The 21364-nt window shown below is 44.6% G+C and overlaps 1 protein-coding gene and 1 non-coding gene across 4 annotated transcripts in view; one reads left to right on the top strand and one right to left on the bottom strand.

Moving 5' to 3' along the window:
- LOC120835925 (dysbindin-like) overlaps positions 1-21364 on the top strand; it is an 86941-nt gene that overhangs the window by 31784 nt on the left and 33793 nt on the right. The gene's annotated exons all lie outside the window — the stretch shown is intronic.
- Positions 771-852, bottom strand: Trnac-aca. The gene has a single exon. It is a non-coding gene; the product is annotated as a tRNA-Cys (tRNA).

Raw genomic sequence — 21364 nt, 5'->3', positions numbered from 1 at the left:
GCTTGTTCGCAGAGGCCATTCGCAACAGGATGGTAGGCTGTCGTAGGTGAGTGCTGGATGCCACGGTGCTGAAGATACGTTCAAGTCGAGCGTGCCATCATCGGAGTGCCGCGATCGGTTATAGGGTGATTTCAGATAAGATGGACCAAAGGGTGCTTGGTCAACATTTTTAAATCAACTGATGTTTTTCTATGCTATTTTCTGGTGTCTGGTATAAACAAATTCACATTTAGTTTTGGCCAGAAAAAAAAATATTTGGAGAGAGGAAAAGTGTTCAAAAGTCCCGGCGAGCGCCCATATATTTCTATGGGAGGAAAAGTTTGATAGTTAAAACTCGGAAAGACACCGGATCAAATAATTCGTTTTGAGCGAATGCGCGCGGGCTCTCATTGCACGGCACCACGGCAGAAAAACCACCAACGTAGGGTGAAACACGGGCCCTTCGCTGCAAAGCCGAACGTGCGCAAGTATGCGCCTGCTCCTCTACGCCGTTGAGATGGACCGTAGCGAATGGCACGAGCCAGCGCAACCCATCTGGCTTGGAGTAACGCGGAGAACATAGCACGTGGTCGGGCGCGGAGACAGCGCGCGCTCTCAAAGCGCTTGTCTGCAGCATCGTGTGTGATCCATCTTGCGCGCGCGCCGGAAAGTGCAAATTCTCTTTTCCTTTTTAGGGGCGAAGCTCCTTAGGGTCTAGCCTTGTCCGGCGTCCGTGCTCACATCATTGCCATCCCCTCTGTCTTCTTAAAAAAAAAAAGAAAAAATGTTTGCGCAGTCGACAGGATTTGAACCTGTGCGGGGAGACACCGATGGATTTGTAGTCCATCGCCTTAACCACTGGGCCACGACTGCAGGACGAGTAGGTGGCTCTGAGATGTGGTAGCAACTCAAAAGCTGGGATGTCATGGATGAAATGTTGCATCTGGCCTCTCAACGTCTATAAAGGAGAGGGCACTGCGGTCAAATGCGTATATAATCGTGTTAAAGTTTGCCTGCATTGGCTCAACGTTTTTAGACGAGAGGGTGCTGCGGTCAAATGCTCAAATGCGTATATAACCACGTTCCACACGACACATTCTCTTTCTGACATGGACCGTTGACTTAAGCGGTGTAGATGCGTTCCCACGGCCTCTAGCGGATCCAAGCTGATCCGCTAAAAGAACCACTGGCTCTGCATTTCACTGACCATAAAGCAGTAATAATGAAGTTGAAACGCAACCCGGAACTCAGCACTACCTATGAGCAATAAAAAGAAATCAGCACCATCAGCACTACCTATGAACAAAATCTATCATCAGCACCACCAGAGCTTCACCCCAATCAACATCAATCACCACGTGGAGATGCAGTCATTTTTTTTTGTTAATTTTTTCTGCCGCCGACAATCTGGTCGACTGGCGCCAGTCGGCTCGTAAAAGCTTTCTGAGCGCGCGCTCTCAGAGCGCTTGTCTGTAGCAGCGCGTGCGGTCCATCTTGCAGGCCGGAAAATGCGAGTTCTCTTTTCCTTTTTTTTGTTATTTTTCTTTGTTGCGGACGGTGCGGCCCAGCACCAAAATCGACTCGTCAAGCTTTCTTTTTTTTTTAGTGCGCGATTTTTTAGGAACGTGGCATTTAGTTACGTTGCTTTCCGGAGCATGCTTTTGGACACGCGTTTTAAGCGCAGTTTTAGCAGATCATCTGTGAGTACTTTGGACAATAAAAGAAAGTTTAATTTTAACCGTTTTTATGTCCTTTTTTAATTCAATCATTCGGATAATTCAACCAAATTTCAAGGTCCCGTCGAGGTCGAATTAACGAAAGTTTACTGTAATATAAGGTTATAATATTTATTTAAATTTTATTTATTTTTCTAAATATTGCCAAACATGCCTGCTCAAATAACAAATGGCAAAATTTGGAGGCCTGTATCTTGTGATATAATTTAATCATTATTATATAATTTGTAAATAGTATTCTCCTTATATATGGCTATTATTTAAAAAAATAAATGCAGTATCTGAGTGACACGATTGTCGGGATATATTTAGGCAAACATGGAAAAAAAAATCAAGCATCGAAAATATCTAATGCAAATGAAAAAAAAAAAAAAGGCACCACCTTCGACTTCTTAAAAATTTGAGTACCCTGCTATGGTCTATTTTGGCATTCATTTCTATTAAAAACATGTCGCATTATTTTATTGAGAAAGAAGACACAACTCCCCAAACTAGGGTCCTTTTTCAAAGCTTACATTTAGCAGTGCCCAATACGACAAGTGACTCTGAGATCCAGTTTCGGTAAACTAAAACACACCTTTCACATATTTTTATTCAGATATGGTCACTGACAACTAGAGCAATCGGTCACAGACTAGAAGTGAGGAGAAACTATATATAGCATTTTACATACTGCGTACAAAGAGGTACCATATTAGAGACTAGTGATTCGAGAAAAGATGATGCAGTGTGAAGTTTTACTTTCTGATATAATCTATATTTAATATAAAAGAAACAACTTTACTTCCACACACACAAATAAAGATAGAATACTAAAGTTGTTTAGGTTAGTTATGTATTTCCGTAGACAAACCATTTCAGGTGAGCGGTGCCACCGCGCCAGACTGTAAGATACTCTCGGTGTATGAATGGATCGTGGCCAGCCGAAAAATTTTATCCTGCAGGACGATAATGTTTTGTGATTCTCGTAAGGTGATCAGATAAAGATTATAAGCTATCACCAAGTAAAATAGTAGGTTAAATACCCCGCGAAGAAAACTGTGGTAAATAAGATGTCCCCGCATTCAAAAACAGCAGTCCTTGGGGCCACAAATTCGGCACTTTACACTAAGGCTTTCCTCGATGTACCCATTTAATAAAGTTTCTTCTAACCAGATTCGACTGTCCGTGCTACATATATGTCACAGGTTCCTTCTGTTGATGACTTGCACAGCCGCCACGCGTGCCAAGACTGAATGCCAGGAAAGGGGCGCACCGTCAGCCACTCTTTTCTTTTTTTGTTGACCACACCGAACAAGCTAATTTTCGTGCAGATACGCAAGATGCACCCAGTTTCTCAAATAGAATGCTCACCATTGTCCTGGGCGTGTGAATTCCGTTTATTGAATGTTCTCTCAGGTTGTTCAGCGTGGCCTGGTGCTTCACAAGTCCGCCAGCCCCGTCGCATGCATTTTCTCATGTCCAGATGCAGAAAATAACCACTAGGCTTGTGGGCAATCCTTCTGTGCAAACTGGTGAAGCTGGCAGCGATTCTTAAAATGACTGGCAGCCCCGTCACTTACGTGCGTCACGTCTGAGTATACCGCAACATTGTCTTCACTCTCACTTTTTCTAGAGCCAAGCACGTGAGAGCGACATTGTCACACAGGTCCTCACTGATGATAGCAACGCCGTTTGTAGATGTTCTTGTCGTCACAACACATGTAAATATCGTAACTTTTTTTTTCTTCAGTGGTATGCTTTAACTTTGTGAGGAAGCACTATGGTCCAGTTTTCAGCAATGTCAAAATGAAAGACAATGCTCCCACGTTGCATGCAGCTGCTTTTCACCGTAGATCACTTTATCTTGCATGTGTCGGATATGGTTGTGAAATATCAATCTTTCAACCATTACTTGAACAACTTTTAAAAAAATCTCAACATCCAATGTTTTTTTTTTTTTCTTAAAAGGTCGCCGGATGCCCATGCTGTAAGCACAATCTCTTCAGCCTCTGGGATATGAAGTTCCTCGAGTGTAAGAAACTGGGCCTTTTGGGCAGTGATCACGGTCTCCTTAAAGACGCAAACTTGTTAGTGGATCGCACAGAAATGCTGAGTTCATTTCACCAGTGTTGAATGTTGAGCCTGTAACGTTCTCTACAGCGGCAATACAAGGGTAATCATCGGCGCAGCGCACACAAACGCACACTTCCTGGTGTGGAATACATTGGACCCATCTGGGGTGCAAGGAATAAAATTTTGTTAACCCAACGCCGGAATCAGGATGCTTGTCTTTGTATGCACGAAAGGCCTCTCGGATTGAGCGCGTCAGGAAGCGCTTTGGCACAAACGTTTTCTCCCTGTTGTGCATGACAGAGATGACGTCCTTCTGGTTGGGACTTTGGCGCGAACATTGTAGCTCGTCTTTCGTGAAGTACTCTAGGGCAGCAGACACGCTCTCGGGGCTCACCTTGCACCTCGTGTGAGGCTCATACCACACGCCATGCTTTTCCTTACCTAAAACGTAAACACTGTCGCCATGTTAACCTTTCCTAGGGTGGCGACAGTGTTTACGCTCCATTTTATTCAGGCGGGGCTCGAGTACTTAGGTGTTCTGCTCTCTGTCGGTGTGCCTCTTTGTGCCTGATATTATCGCCAGCAAGGGGGATGGACACGACTGCTCAGGAAACAGGAATCCATATATTGAAGCAACCCCCCCTTTCTTGACAGCGTGTGGGGAAATGCGAAAAAAGATTGTATCGGCCGTTTTGCCAGAACTAGCGACGAGTGTCGTCTGCTACTTCCGTCAACTATTGTACCATAATCGTGATCTTTGCGAGAAATGATCGTTGCTAGCCACAGAACACTATCACGCAAAAAGGAAATGCTTGAATATGATTTTTTCCTAGATATAAGTTAGGGCTATATATTCGAGAGAGAGATGAGAAAGAGAAGCCTATAGTGCCGTAGGAAAATAAAGGAAACAAAGTTCCCAGTGGCCGATGGCTGCAGGACCTTTTCTCGGATCTCTAGTTTGTAATACGATGGCTTTCTGTACACAGAAGTTTCTCCTCAATTTTTGTGTGTGAACGATTTCTATAGTTATGAATGGACTCATTTGAAGAAAAATATATAAAAGTTTCATGAAACTGGAACTCAGAGTCACTTCTCGTATAAGGCACTGCTAGGTGTAGTTTTTGAAAAAGGACCCTACTTTGGGGAGTTGTGTCTTCTTTCTGAATAAAGTAATGCAACATGTTTTTAATAGAAATGAATGCGGAAATGGAGTATGACAGGGTACTGAAAGTTGACAAAAATCGAAGGTGGTGTTTTTTGTTGTTTTTTATTTGCATCGGAAATTTTTGTTGTGTGATTTTTTTCCCATGTTTGCCTAGATATATCCCGACTTTTGTACCACTCAGATTCTTTAGTTATTTTTTAAATAATAGCCATATATAAGTTGAATACTACCTGCAAATTATATGATAATGATTAATTTCTTTCATGAGATACAGGCCTCCAAATTTTGCCATTTGTCGTTCGAGCAGGCATGTTACCCATAGTTTGCTTTCGAAATGTGTTAAAATTTTTCTAACTTTATCCTTTCAGTTATTCACTTTCAAACATGCGCCCTCCATCAGTGCGCGTTAATGCAACTGTCCACCTCTTCGTGCCTTACGATTTTTTGTGTCCCCAAATATTTTTTCTGGTTAAAACTAAGTCTGGATTCATTTATACCAGACACTAGACAATGGAATATAAAAACATCAGTTGATTTAAAAATGTCGACCAGCCACCCTTTGGTCGATCTTATCTAAAATCACCCTGTAATGACTGCTGGGAAACCGTGCTTTAAAATGATTCGACGCTCAATGAATCTCTGTATCGTAACCGCTTCAATGTTCCGCACAGGCTTGGCCTCAACAAATTCCATGAGGTAGTCGATGGGGACAATGACGCATTTGTAGCCTCGAGATGTCCTAAATGGTCCAATAATATCTAGCCCTACCGTGTGAAACGGGGAGTGGACTTAGTCGGTTGTAGCAGTCCAAGGGGTGCCGCAGATGACATCTTCATATGTTGGCAGAGATTGCAATGCGTGACAAAGTTCTTTCCGTCTCTGAAGAGTTTTGGCCAGAAATATTTTGTGCGAATAGCTTCGAAGGTGCGTCTGATGCTCATGTGTGCGCCGTACTTTCCTCCGTGAAATTCGTGCAAAACTTTGGCCCTCTCCGCATCAGGAAGGCAGACCAAAAAACGTTGATTGGTGGGGCCTTGATCCCTCCTGTAAAGGACTCCGTCATGAACGATAAGCTTGTGCTGTGCTCGCCAGTGCTGTTTACGTGTGCCAGCACTTCCGTCCAGAAGTTTGAAAACGTCCTGGCAATACAAATCCTCATGTTGGTCACGTGAAAGATCCTCAGCCCGTTGCAGGAAGGCCGGAGATGGGACGCAGAAAACTTTGTCACCTAGCTCTCGTGTTGACTGTGGAGTACAGGAGAGGCAATCTGGCGCTCTGAGTAGAGCTCCTGACCCGTAGATGACCTCGAAACTCCTGCAGGAGGAGCGACCAGTGCAGTAAGTGTTGGTCCTTGTACCGCATCACCCAGCAAAGAGCATGGTGGTCACTAACAACCTGAAACTTGCGACCCATGAGGTACAGGGGAAGCTCATCCAGAGCCCACTTGACGGCAAGAGTCTCTGTTGATGTGCAGTTGGAACCTTTGAGGGAGCGACTCAAGGACACTGCAGGTCTGAGGTCTCCGTCTTTGTCCTCTTGCAATAGCAATGCTCCCAGCCCAAGCTTGGAAGTGTCGGTGTGAACTTAGACGCCAAAGCGTACGTCTTCCGGAAAAAGAGGAAAAAATTGAGAAGCTCCAGGCGCGGACAATACGGAGCACAGGGTTGGGCAGTATCGCGTTACAAATGTATCGCGATAGTATTTCAGAAATGTATTTCGTATCTGTATTTCTGTATCGCGATACATTTTTTTCACCAGTATCTGTATTCCTGTATGGAAATGCATTTGGAATGTCCCTTTGTATCGCGATACAATCAGGGTGAAATGTATTTCTTTACATTTCTTGAGAAATACTCCTCCCTCACACCCCTCAAAAAAAAAAAAAAAAGTCCAAACATTTTTTTTTTTTTTTTCGGAGAGCACTAGGGTTAAGGAAATGCTGGAGCGTTGTTACTATGCTGACCAAGGTTCCTTCCGATTCTCCAAACAATTTTTGTATGCGTCTGCTTCTCTCTTCTGCTAAGCGTTGCGTAGTCGGGGACTCAAACCAGGTGCGTGCCAGGAGTGGAGTCAGAGCGTCTTGTGCCGCAGGTCCTTAGGCAGGGGTTTCTTGAGTCATTGAGTCCTCCCAGCCGGCAAAGCTGATTCACAGTCTGTTGCAGCACGAGCCTGGTGGTGGTTGACTTGAAATAGAAGGATGACTCACGCAGTGAAGTTCAACACATATTCGAACGTGTCTGCGGCTGCGCCCGTAATATTTCATGGCTCAAGGGTACGTCATCAGACGACGTAAACGTGACCCACTGCTCTGGTGATCCGAAACCCAGGAAGGAGGTCAGGCGTGGCCTCGCTGTGCCGATCCAGACTTCGTACACCTCCGTCTCGTATCGAATGTGCTGTTTCTCGGAGAGCTCGCACCTCTACGGGGCAATATCAGGTCACAATCCACGATGTCTCTGTTTGGATTATGCAAGGCGAAACTTGAGGACTGCAATCCGTGCGTTGGTGGCGGAGGGTCGGCAGGAAAAACCCTCACAACAGGGATGCCACCGTATCATTTTTTCAACTGTAAAAAAAAAAAAAAACATGTGTTCCAGGATGCTTCAGGTGGTCCACTATACTCGAAAATTCCAAATGGTCACTGCCTTCACGATCTTCAACGAGGTAACCTACAACGAAAGTATGTATTGTCGTTTCGTACAGCTGCGTGGTAAAGTTTTCATGTTCAAGGCCGGACCTACAGATAAATAATCCCTGTTCTTTCCACCGTGATGTCATGTGATCATTGTTGACAAGGCGTTCTTATTGGACAGGGGTGAGGTGACGTTGGATGGCATTTAGGATGACATAGAATTTATTTAGAGGTTGAAGTCTTTTCGCATCCCTCGTCAGACAGACAATGTCAGGGAAAGGACCGTGGTCTGTCCTTGATGGAACGTTTTTTTGAGCCCATTGAGGCTGACTTCTCGTCGTCCGAAATCACTACCTTCAAGGCAAAGTGCCAAGCCTACGGGAAGGTAATTTTGGGATCAAAAACTTCCGCTTCCAACTTCAAGCTTCATTTTAGTTGGCGTCTCAAACAAATTTAAAAAAATGTATTGCAGTGTCAGTATTTCTGTATTTGTATTTCTGCCCTCCCTAAAATGTATTCCTGTATTTGTATTTCCAGATACTTTTTGCCTTTATTTAAAATGTATTTCCGATATGTATCGCGATACACTTTTATAGATATATTTCAGTATCATTATTTTAGCCACAATTTTAATCTATTCCAGTATTTGTATTTCCAAATACATTTTTGAGTATTTCTGCCCAACCCTGGCGGAGCGCAAGGTCATCTGCTCCTCCCATGGGGGTTGCGACGACGTCGGAACGCCGAGCTCTCATTGGCTGTTTGAAAACGAAATAAGGGGTGGACCAATCGGAAGTCGGCGTCACACCGACGTCGTTATGACCCCCGCGAAAGAAGCAGACCGCTTGCTCTCCGCATAGACAGTTTTAGCGGACCGTACGCTAAAGCTTTGCGTACGCAAAGAAACTGCGTTGCGTCGCGGACCGGCGGGCTTTGTGGGAAGCCCTTGAGAGATCTCGGGCCCGGCGAGAGCGCCGGTTTCTAGACGGCGGTTACTTCGACTGGCGCAGCAAGGTGGACGTGGTGTTCTCGAAGTGCTGTGTTACGTGAAATTGCGTGGTGTTCGGCGGGGCGATTCTTCCCGGGACCTACCGTGGTTCGATCGAATTGCCATGCAGCTGGAAGAGTTCATAGCTGCTCGCATTGTGCGTGAACGCCGCGATCCTCTCGACGCCAAGCCTCTTCGCGCAGTTTGATGCCGACGGATGAACAACTCTTCGAGAAATCGACGAAGTTGTCGCCATGCGCCGGATGTTGGTAGGTCGTGGATTTGTTCCCGCGACAGCGTCGATAGGAGGCGCTGTTCCGCGGGACGACTGGCGGAGGCTCCACGATCGGATTGGGCTGCACACTCTTAACGTAGCCTCTGTGGTCCGCAGAAGAGCGAGCTCGACCGGGCAGCTGCGCTAGGTTTGATTGGAAATAAAACGATTGGAAACGTTTTCAGGGTTTCTTTCGAGGTGGCGCCGTAAGCGCGCGGGATCCTACGGCTCTGGTAACTGGAGTCGAGAAGATTGTAAAGATAACGCACAACTCGAATTGGTCCGACCAGGTAGTTTTTAGCATACGCTGTACTATTGCATGCTGCATACTTAAGAGCCAGCAACTCTATACTAAAACCGTCGCCGTTGTTTCAATCGAGGTAATTTTCACGGCTGCCAATGTCGCACTGAAGCTTGATTAAAGTCGTTTTAATTCATTTTATGGACAATTTACAACATGCGCACCAAATATTCAAAATAGCAGAACTGGAGAAGATTGCAAAGATGCCCGCAATGTAACGCACAACTCAGATTGGTCTGAGCAGGTAGTTTTTAGTGTACGCTGTACTATTGCATGCTGCATACTACTTAAGAGCCGGCAACTCTATACTAAAACCGTCGCCGTAGTTTCAATCAAGGTAATTTTCACGGCTGCCAATGTCGCACTGAAGCATGATTAAATTGTTTTTAATTCTTTTTTGGACAATTTACAACGTGCACACCAAATATTAAAAATAGCAGTAATATATTTCTGTGCAAAAAACATTATGAGACATGCAAAAAAAAAAATGTTTTAGAGATGTGTTTACGAATTTTTTATCAACAAACGACTTCACGCACAACGTTGCAAAATGTATCGAAATGTGCATCTTGAAATGCAGCTTACGAACATACAGTGTAGACCGCATATAACGTATGTGTCGGGGGTCGCGAAAATCCGCACTATAAGCGGTACCGCACTATAACCAAACATCAATTTTTCAGGCCAAAATACATGCCATCAGACAACTTACCTTTGTAAAAGAATTTATTTTATGTTAGATGAAAAATAAACCTTAGTTTGAGGAAAGTCTTTATTTCACCAGACTATAGTACAGTTCTGTCTCAAGTGTGTCACACATTTTGAAAGAAATGAGCGGATTTGCCTGGCGCAGCCTTTTAATGGCGTCGAGGGTTGCAGACGGATGTTGCGAGCGTTCAGGATTGCTAACCCTAATCACTTTTCTCCGGAGATGAAAACGTGTGAAAATTCGCATCCTTCATACGGTATGCGCCAGTAATACCTTGAACTTGAGCACACGCATGAAATGCGCCGAACAGGGATGGGCAAAATACATGCAAATATGTATCGAAATACAAATACAAAATACTTCGTCAAAAATGTATTTAATTACAAATCTAATTACATTTCCAAAAAAGCATTTAAGTACAAGATACAAATACAACCAAATGTATTTGGTCTCCTCCAAATACTTTTCCAAATACATTCCTCAAAATTTGTGTCAGCGACTTCAGGGCACCCGCAACAAGTTTCTGGGCATCTCATTTTAATTTTGCATTGCACACTCTGGAGTTAGTGTGTGAGGCTCTAGTAACGTAATTGAAATATAATAAAAAAAAATGTAATCAGCTTGGATGTAATAGGTGAAAAAATTAGAGCTTCAAGCAGCTTTTTTTTGTGGATTATATTTTGGTAAAGACCAACAAAGAACCAAGACGACCAAGCACGAGCTAGATAATTTTTTATTGTTGCAACTCACACCAGTTACGAAAATCTGGACGACCCGCGCATTTAGAATGTTCCAGGCAAAAATATGGATGGAAATCAGGCTGGAAAGCATCGCAAGTTGTCACAGGCACTTATTTAGTCAGTCTGCCTGTGAACGTCGATTTCGTCACTATTCTTGCCCTGGACTAGCACCGTAATCACAAAGTCACTAAAGGCTTGTGCTTGATTGAGAGACACTGCATTCGGTGCAGAACGTAGTTTTCTTCCTGCTCTGGACAGTGCCTTTGAAATAAAGCCAGAGTAGAAAAAGAAAAAAAGCCCCATGGCCGAATAAAGGACGGAGACTATATCTTACAACCACATGCATAAAAACAAGATGTATTTTCGCCCACAAAATTGTATTTAATTACAATTGTATTTGAAATACCCACGTTTTAGTATTTAAATACACACGTCAAATACATTGCCCAATTTGTAATTAAATACAAATGCAAAATACACAAAGTATTTTAAATACGTATTTCAAATACTTGTATTTGAAATACTGCCCATCTCTGGCGCCAAATAAGAAATCCGGGCGATGTTCGAGGACACAAATGCTTAGAAATCACCACTGTAGTCGAAGTAAACAAACACGACGACACGGGCGTTTCTGCCGTCTTGAGAGCGCCGCCACGACATTGCCGCACGAGTAGGTGGATCTTCCCTTCTAGTACGTGCTGGGTTATCATAGCGACTCACAACGAAAATTCATAGTCAAGGATACGCAGAACGATGAGATGAACGGCCGTCTACGACGACGATCACAACCAACGCCATGTTTGCGGAATAGAAGCAGCCGGCCCGCGACTGGCATGCAACGCGCAAACACTTCTCCTCGACCTGCGATTGGTCTGTCGTTGCTGTTGTTTGTTTCTTTGTTTCCAACGCAGCGGAGGGACGCACGCACGTGAACGACTCGTGCGTGCGTCCCTCCGTCGCTATGGCAACTGAAGCCTCTCTCTTCGATTCTCCCCGCGTTTTCGAGCAACCTCCTCGCCCGGCGAGTGCAGTTTGCGGCTCGCGCCGTCAGCGCCGTTATCTAGTGTCGCCCAGGGAAGCGAGGTCGCTGCTCCGGTCGTCGGCGCGGTCGGCGGGCTGTGCTAAAAACCGCACTATAACCGGTATTTCCCTTCGCGCGCCTGCATTTTAAGCGGTATGTAATTACATGGAGTTCTATGGGAGGTGACCGGTGGTTTAAAAAAACCGCGTTATACCCGGTCCTGCACTATAAGCGGTTACGTTGTAAGTGGTCTATACTGTATAAAAATGATTTACTTAGTCATCATTGTAGTATCGTTAGTTAAGCAGAAATGCAAGTCATTTCGTTAAAAGTAGCGAAATTACGCGCCACTATCTAAAAAAGTTGTCCCTCTTCTATTTCTCTTCAACTCTCCTCAACCCCTTGCAGTAACTTGAACTAACCTGTAATGGCAAAATATCGAGTAGCGGGTGACCTCCAATTGAGAAGAGCGACAACAAACCTTCTCTCAAATTATGCTAGCTTTTCTTCATTGTCAGCTCCACAAAGAGATATTCTCTAGAACCGGCAAAGTCTGTACTCAAATTGAGCTGGCTTGTCTTTGTCCAAGAACTGGCAAAGTCTGTACTTAAATTGAGCTAGCTTGTCTTCGTCCAAGAACTGGCAAAGTCTGTACTCAAAATGAGCTAGCTTATCTTCGTCCAAGAACTGGCAATGTCTGTACTCAAATTGAGCTGCTTGTCTTTGTCCAAGAACTAGCAAGGTCTGTACAATGGTGCTGCTCTTTTGCAGAGTGTACAAGGTCGCCGTAACTTAAAACCACAAGACTAGAAAGAATCAAAAACACACAACACGACACAAAATCTGATTCTGATTCACTCCAGCCACAATTTCATCTGAATCCAGGAAAGAAGAGTCTGACGTGCTCGCGTTGTCGGTTAAAGCAATCACATTCTGAATGTATTGTCTGCGTAGAAGGTGAGGTGTTTTCGCAGTAATTGGAGCCAGAAGTTTTTCCAACTGGACTTTGTTGAGCTCTTCAACGGGCACAAGGTGCTTGTCGCCGTGCGCTTCTTTCTCTCGTGTCTCCGCAGATAGGCCACTGAAGAAAATCACACGGTCTTAAAACTTTTGGCCGTGAGTAGTGTCCCTGCTGGGTTTAAGAAGAAATTGTGTTCTTCTCTATACTTTGTAAAACGACGATCTTCTCTGATGTTTCCTTTCTAAACGCTCGTGTCAGAGTTTCCGAATGCTTCTCTCCAGGCTCCAAATGCTTGCTTAGCACAGTGAAACCAAAGCAACAACGAAACATTCCTGTCGTTTTGTGTACATTGTGTTGTACATTGTACATTGATGTACAATGTACATCCTCATACATTACGTTACACGGCGGCGAAACCAAGACAGCAATGAAACATTCTCGTCGTTTTGTGTACATTACGTGGTACAATGTACAACGTACCATAAAATGTACATCCTTGTACATTACGTTACATGGCGGTACTTTGATACGGTAAGCTGATGTCGTTTGTTTTTCGTCTCACGACTTGGAACACCAAGATGGCGACACCCTGGTGAACACCGAGACAGCAACACCCCGGACACTACTTCTCATTTATGCGGTGACTAACCTTTTATTTCGAGGCAATCTGCCATTCATACAGTTGACAACTGCCAGCACTCTTTAGGAAACAACACAGGGAAAGATAAAAGGAAGCTTGGGAAAGTATGTATTTCTGAGAGTGAACACAGAGACAAACGAGCTGTCTAGAAAAGGAATCCCCGAGAGATCAAGGAGTTGGGTCAGTTCTCAAAGTCTCGGCGGAGATGGTCTTTGCCTGTTGTCTGAGGCGTGTCTAGTGCCGTGGGGATTTAGCCTGTCCAGCCACGTCCGATCAAATATTTGCTACATCGTGTTTCTTCACCTTGTTTCGTTGTGGTCCAAGGAACTAAGCTGTTCTTGAGGTTTTCTCTCCTGTTGTCCATTTTTTTTTATTCTTCCTAGACTCGTTTTAAGTTACGACGACTTTCTACGCTCTGCGATAGCTCAATTTGTGTGAAGGTTTGTTGCTTTACTGAATTGGAGGTTGCAAGCTACTCATTATTTTGCCATTGCAAGTTAGTTCAAGTTACTGAATTGGAGGTCATATGCTACTCAATAAGCCATTACTCAGTAATGGCATATTAACGCACTAAGCCATTACAAGTTAGTTCAAGTTACTGCGAGGAGTTAAGGGGAGGTGAAAAGACATAAAAGATGGACTTTCTTAAATATTGACGCGTAATTTTGCTATTTTAATGAAATGGCTTGCGTTTATACAAGAATAACAAAACTATAATGATGGCTAAGCAAATAATTTTTATATATTCGAAAGCTGCATTTCGAGACACACTTTTTGATATATTTTGCGACGTTTTGCACAAAGTCGTTTGTCGGTAAAAAATTTGTAAATGTGTCTCTAAAACTTTTTTTTGCGTGTTTCGTAATTTTTGTTGCTTAGAAATATATTTGTAATTTTTAATATTGGGTACGCACGTCGTAAATTGTCTATAAAATAAATGGAAAATTTTTTTTTAACTACGTGCCCGCTTTGGTGCGACATTGGCAGCTGCGGAAATACCCTAGTGAAATTACGGCACCGTTCATGCCTGGAGCTTCTGAATTTTATATCTCTAAAAAGTGTTTAGCTATGATGTGCACATATATCGGAACATACCTCTCAAGAATGTGGCTTTGAGATAAAAGTTTTTACAGAAATATAAAAAATGTGACCAATGGTGGTCATGTCCACCCCTCAAAAAGATTTTAGGGTTAAATATTTTGCAGAAAAAAAGTTTTGGGGGAAAATTTCGGCTGGACAGTCGTGCGATCAGACTTAAAAACACGCGTCAGTAAACTACGCAACCACATTTACGTACAAGTAGACTGCCAATCTCAGGGAGTGATTATATTGGATAATCAAATACAGACATCGTAATTCATACCTACCGTATTTACACGATTGTAAGTCGACTCGATTGTAAGTCGACCCCCCCCCCCCACATTGTACATCAGCAAAAAAAGAAAAAAAGATATCTTTCGATGCGCATTTTACAGCGAACACGTGAGAACGGCAAAGTGCTACCTGTTTCGAGAGCAGAGCCTCCAACACGCGATCGATGCCTTCTGGTGTGCTTTGGCTGCGCATGCATGTGCGAGGTGCATGAGATGCCCAGGCGTCATCGAAACTAGGAAGTTCACGCTGGAGGCGGGACAACTGAAGCTGCTCACTGTCGTTCTCACTCCGTCCGCGACTAAACTACGACTCGTCCGCACTGGTGATGTCAGTCCCGTCATAATCACTGCCACGTTCTCGAAGCACGTTGTCGGCGTGGTACAATGAAATCTCGCACTTCGCAAACGTCACAATCAACCGCGTGTTCCGCGCTTGCTCGGCGATCGCGTTGGACGTCACGGGTAGGGACCGATTGCAGACTTTTGCGCCGTACGTTGCAAGCCTGACCTCCAACTCCGGAAGGCATCCCCACCTATCTAGACTTTGTCCTGAAAGCCGTTTGTCGACACAGTTTAAGATCCTGCGCCGTTGCAGACTCCACTGGAGCATCATTCGCTCTGACGGGTCGAACTTGCGTCCACCAGCGCTCTTGTTGGTTGCTTCTGAGTGAAGAGTGGCTACAAACGAGCACCGAAAACCTAAACTGCCTGGATCACGCGTGTCAATACAAAATAAACATAGTTAGCGCCCCAGCATGATCTCGACACTCTATCAAACGATGTGCGACTGTGAATCGCACGAAAAACTGCCAAGTCGCGAGCTTATTCATTGTGGTCGCGAGTAGCTCCAGAGTGGCTGTTACAAGAAGTGCCGCCACCCCGCAAGAGTTGGGCACGCCGTGCGCTGTTCACCGCCGTATATCCGGGTTAATTTGCGAATCGCTATCAATGATACTCGTTTGCAAAAATAAAAAGTTGATTAATTTGTAAAATGAGCGCAAAGAATAATGCAATGCTAGAGGTACAGCCGGCTGCACTCGTATAAGCCGAGGTGTTTATGATATCGCGATTGTTTCGTTTTTGCCCAAGGTGGAATGCTTTAGTTCGATTATAAGTCGACCCCCCGCTTCAGATTTTCAAAAATTAAAAAAAGGGTCGACCTACGTGCGTGTAAATACGGTAGTCGTCATAACATGGACTGAGAGACGCCAATAGCACTACATCAGATAGAGAAGTATGTGCAGTCGAGGCTGGGTAAATCAAACCCTCTTACCGCTACCATGGACGACCTGAGTTTGTCTACACCGTTTGTCCTGCTCCCCCCAAGACGAGCCGTCCACGTTGATTCGGGCTCCAATACGCTATCATGGACGAACTGGGCTAGTCCACCTGTTTCTAGTGAGCTTTGCCGTGGATAGATTCACGGAAAATAAAAACCTGGTAAATTTATGAATTTGGCAGAAAATTGTTCCAACGCAGGCCACAGGAAATTTAAAAATGGCGACGTCAACTTCTAGTTGCTGCGTTCGTAGTGACCATCTTGCCTCAAAATTGGGGCAAAAACTAAGATATCTTGACGTCTCTTCAGATTCAGAAGACGAGGAAATGACTCTTTCATCGAACAGCGAGAGCAATGCAACCGAGTTATTGGATTTGAGCTCAGACGACTCCGATTTCGATGAGGACACCGTGTCGGCATGGACTAGAATCAGCTTAGAAAATCCCCCTCCAGCCCCTCCATGTTTTGCGTTCACTTTGCATGCAACGTAATGTGAACTGTCTGCAGTACTGCTACGCCCAGCCTGAACGTCCATGTGCAAGGTGATGTGAACTCTCTGTGGTAATGCAGTGAAGCGGAACTTTAGTCCCTTTTTTTTGCAGTGTGTTCACAGATTTCTCATATAATATATATTTTGGCATTTGTTTTTGGCCTTTGTATCACATATTAAATTTATAGGGCACATAAAAGATTCAGAATTTTCAAATAGTTTTTTTTTTCAAAAGTTTTGCGGGAGGCAAAGGGTTAATTCAAGCTTCTGGATAATTGAAACTAATATATGCAGGCCCCATCCTATGTGTCTCTATGGGAGGAAACTCCCGGTGAATCAAACTTTTTCACGGTCATCTGGCGGGCTAGTTGGTTGATCATATTGTTGAATTAACAGCGCAAATACGACGGCAGCCGTCAAAGAGTCTATTGAGGCAAAGGGAACCACGTCCTTTCAAAACGAATGTGGAATTTCGAAAGAATCGTTTCTAGAACTTTTGCAATTCTACCTTTCTGCCACGGTCATTGCGTTTGAGGGCAAGACTTACTTGCAAAAGAAAGGAATTTGTATAGGGTCGTGCGTGGCTCCAGTCCTCTGCGATATTTTTCTATCGCAGTGTGATTGGGCAATTGCTAGTGCCCTCCCCATCGGCCAAGTTTCCCATATTTTTAGGTATGTGGACGACTACCTGGTTCTCCTCACACAACGTCCGGCAGACAACGAATTACAAATATTTGACACCATACAATCCACCTTCTTTGAAAAAGGACAAGGGCTGAAGTTCACACATGAGTTACCGGTTAACACCGTCCTTCAATTCTTGGATCTACGACTGTCTTTCTTTGAACATCATACTTGTTGGAAGTACACCCCAAAGTCCAAGAAAGGCCTCCTGCAATACGATTCGGCACATTCGAAGATTATTAAGAGAGAAATTGTAAGAAACTCTCTGAATGCGGCGCTAAAGGAATCCTGTGTACATTCAGCGGGGGAAAGCTTTCATGATGAAGTGCAGCGTCTTCAAGATTCGGGCTATCCAAGTTCCATCTTGTATGACGTCGCCGAGTCTATTATCACCTCACGGGGACGGCAGACGATACAAAGGGACACAAATATCCGACCGGCTATACTTCCATACATTCACCGCGTTTCCCACAACCTTAAGAAGATTGCATCCAAGTTTAACGTCAAAATCGTTTGTGTCTGCACCGGACAAACTAAAGAAGTTGTGCCCGAAAATTAACAACAAGCAGCAGCAACAGGGTGTGTGCGGAGTTCAACATCAACAAAGATACGTCGAATGCCAATGTGCAGTCATATACGAAATACCGTTTACTTGTGGGAAAGTGTATGTGGGTCAGACAGGGAGGTGTGTCAACGATCGTCTAAGAGAACATGCCGTGTCACTAAAGTCGTCGCCAGCAGGCCACTTTGCCATACATGTCGAGGACTGCCAGTGCTCCGCCTCGTTCAGGAAAACAAAAATCCTGAAACGTTTCGGGGGAACGACGAACTCGCAAGCTCTACGAGGCACAGGTTATTCTGTCCAGTGGGGATGCCTGCGTAAGCGCGCCGTCCGTGGCCTTGTCACCAAAAGAACTTTACTTTTTAAGTCGCAATCTTTAACAATCCTTAACATCTTTGAATATTTTAAACGTAAACTTCCTCCTCCTTTTTTCTACCGGAGTTTCTAGTCACGTCGTCCCAGGACTCAGTCGTTTTCAACAAGTCATTTAAGCGAGCAACTTAAAGCTTGGTAGTCTTAGCAATTCATTATCAGGCAACTCAAGCTATAGCGTATGTTTTTGCGGGTTTTTATTATGCATGTTTTAAAAGCATTCTTGGGTTCTTTTTCCTCTTTCTCCTTTTCATTAAACGTCAGTTGTTAGTCAGCGCTCTATCCTGTCTTCCTTGTCTATCCTTCCTTGTCGTATTTGCACTGTTAATTTAACAATAGAATCAGACTTTGGTTTATTCGAACAAAGTTTGGGTCCCCCTTGAGTTCTGGTTTATCCAAACAAAGTTTGGGTCCCCTTCGAGTTCTAATTAACGAGATTTGAGTGTAGAATGGTTAATGTATTACTAGTAGGGATTTTAAAATAGCATATGAGCGGGGATGGTAAGAGAAAGAGAAGAGGAAAGGAGGCGAAGGACGTTTCGACCAAATGGTCCTCTTCAATTCTACTAAAAGGGGAGATGACAGATGAAAATACATGTACGACATAGATGCCAAAGGCGGAGGTGACAGATGTTGTGAGGTCGGGGAGTCTGAGAGGGAGGTGGAAAGTGCGGGAGGTCTGGAGTCGACGAGGGGAGGAATGCGGGAAGCTCATTATCAATCGACAAAATAAAAAAGGAGAAGGGGAGAATAGCCTAGGGCACCCTGTGTGACCACCCAAATTATCAACAAAAAGGGGGAGGGAGAGAGAGATGAACACATTCTCGTTTAAATGGGAAGGGAATTCCGTCTTTAGGTTACAAACGAATCTGTTTCATTTTTATTTTTTGGCGCGAGGCGAATGTATGAAAGTCCGATTCGATGACGCCTGCTCGCACGTCGAGTTGGGAACAATTCGCGGAGGAGAACTGTTTAGATACGCGTGTGGAGAGGTCGCATTAAAGTTCGCCCGTTCTTTTCGGCACGGCAAGTCTGCGGCGTTCTCGGAAGCGTTCGTGGAGTCGGCGGTCGGTTTCGCCGACGTGTAATAAGGTCGGACAGAGTGTGCGGGAAGTGATGTGTATCAGATTAGAAGATTTCCAGGCGTGATTGTTGGGGGTTCTCATTAGCAGGCCCAGAGGAGGGCCGCCATGTTTGCACGCAAGGCATTTCGGGGCGCCGCACAGCGTGGTACCGGGGAGCAAGGTCGGCAGTCCACATTCCTTCACTTTTTGACTTCAGACCTCTTGCACCTTACTCGAGGACTTCCTTCCTCTCCGACTCCATGACGTCCAGTCTGTCAGGTCTTACCTCCGCTTTTTCTGTATGCGTCGTATATATATTTTCACCTGTCATCTCCCCTTTTAGTGTACCTGAAAAAGACCGTTTGGTCGAAACATTGTTCCCCTTTTTTCCTCTGGCACTTCTCTTTCCCTTCACATCCCGACTAAATATGTAGAACTCTGATACACAAAATACATGCATTAAAATTCAACAGATGGAAAAAATATAAAATACAAAACAAAAAAGACGCCGAAATTGCCACCATCGCCACACCGACTCTCTACTAAACGCGTCGGGATTTAGTGCTGAGGTTTCGACGCGGCGAAGCACGGGAACGCCGCCCACGCAACGGTTTACGTAGGGTCCCCATCGTTTCGTCGAAATGCATTTCGTGGAAACCTATTTCGCGCACGACTTTTCGTGGACACGCTCGGTCGACACCAACGTTTCGTCAACACCCGTTACACCAATCCTACGGTTTAGGGACGTTTTGTTGCGCGTGTATCACTGGGGCACGTGGTAACGCGCCTGGCCCAATGTTTCACGCTGCTTGGCGATGTCGACCTGCGACGGCTCAGTAGAGAAAAAAGCTTGTCCGAGCTGTCGATGAAACAATCTATTGATGAAACATGGCATGTAAATGAAACAATCTTAAGACCTGCATGTTAGTTTGAATTATCCAGAAGTTTGAATTAAGAGGGCTTGAATTAACGAGATTTCACTGTATTGACATGGCGTGCTAATCAAATAATTTGTCGATGAACTGATTGCCATCAATGTCTTGGAAGAGCCAGTCTGTTCTCCCGGCGGTTTGGGCTGCAAATGGTGCAGCTTTTCTCTATCGCCGCCTACGGTGTGCACACTTTGGAAGTCTTTCCTCCCGAGTGTCGTGCAAACGGGGTCGTTACCTCGGCTTCACATTGTCGCGTCCCTTGTGCACGCCGGAGAGTTTGTTTAGAGGAGTGCACGTCGACGGCGCCGTCGGAGGCGTGCGGGAAGGCGCTTTCCATCTTACGTAAAGCGGACAAAACAAGCCAGCAAACGGAGCCAACATCCGTTCCAGTTCAAACCAAAGACTGCTCTATGCACCGGGTCAATACAGTAGGCTCGCGATAATTCAAACTCGGATATTTCGTACTTCCGGTTAATTCAAACAGACTGGAAAATCTTGGTTTTGCCGCTATATGTTAAATGTATTTATAAGCCGCTTAATTCGAACAACGTTTTCGCTTAGTTCATACTTTTTTGTTCTTGCGGCCCCGTTGAGTGCGCTTCTTTCTGAGCACCGGTGCACCGCAGAGAAGCAATACCCGCGGAGCTTGCTTTCGCAAGTGTGGCTTCTCCGCAGTGCACTGGTGCTCGAAAAGAAGCGCACTCAACGGGGCTTAAGCGGGCACAGATTAGTGAAAAACGGCGATCACATTATGTGCTTCAAGACTAGCAATGATGACACCAAGACGACATCGAGGATGAGGACCAGCTCATTGGCATCATGCTTCCTGGCCTTGAAGCACATAATGTGAACGCCGAGCTGGCGGAATATGCTATGCGTGTGTTTGTCGTGATGACTCATTAGAGGACATAGTGCAGGAAGTAATGCCAGCACAGTGCAGCAGTGAGAGTGAAGATGACGATGAACAAAGGGATGACCCACTACCAACTGTCAATGAGGCCTTTGAGCACATCGCTCAGCTCCGGAAGTTTTTGTCCACAAAGGAAGAGTCCCGAAAAGAGCTACTTGCGTTGGCTCGCATTGCAAATTTTGTTTTGAGATCTCATGTGCTGACTAAAAGTCCACAACCGACAATTTTTTTGCCAGATGGATAAACTTAACGTCGCAGTTCTTTCACCAATGTGTTATGCCTGTACTTACTTATAATTAGGCCTATGTAGAGGAAACTGTCAAAAATCTGCTTTGTATGTGTAGTTATCCACGTAACAAATCATAATGTTGTCTAGTATCATATTTAGATGAATTTCTGATCATTCAAAGTTCTGATAATTCAAACGAAAATTTGTGACTTCCTGGAGTTTGAATTAATGAGTCTACTGTAATGGCACCTGTAAGGGCAATACAAAT

Source organism: Ixodes scapularis, unplaced genomic scaffold (assembly GCF_016920785.2).
Source record: "Ixodes scapularis isolate PalLabHiFi unplaced genomic scaffold, ASM1692078v2 PGA_scaffold10__122_contigs__length_95168666, whole genome shotgun sequence".
Lineage (NCBI taxonomy): Eukaryota > Metazoa > Arthropoda > Arachnida > Ixodida > Ixodidae > Ixodes > Ixodes scapularis.
The sequence above is the reverse complement of the archived record's forward strand: the minus strand, read 5'-3'. Positions and strand labels throughout refer to the sequence as shown.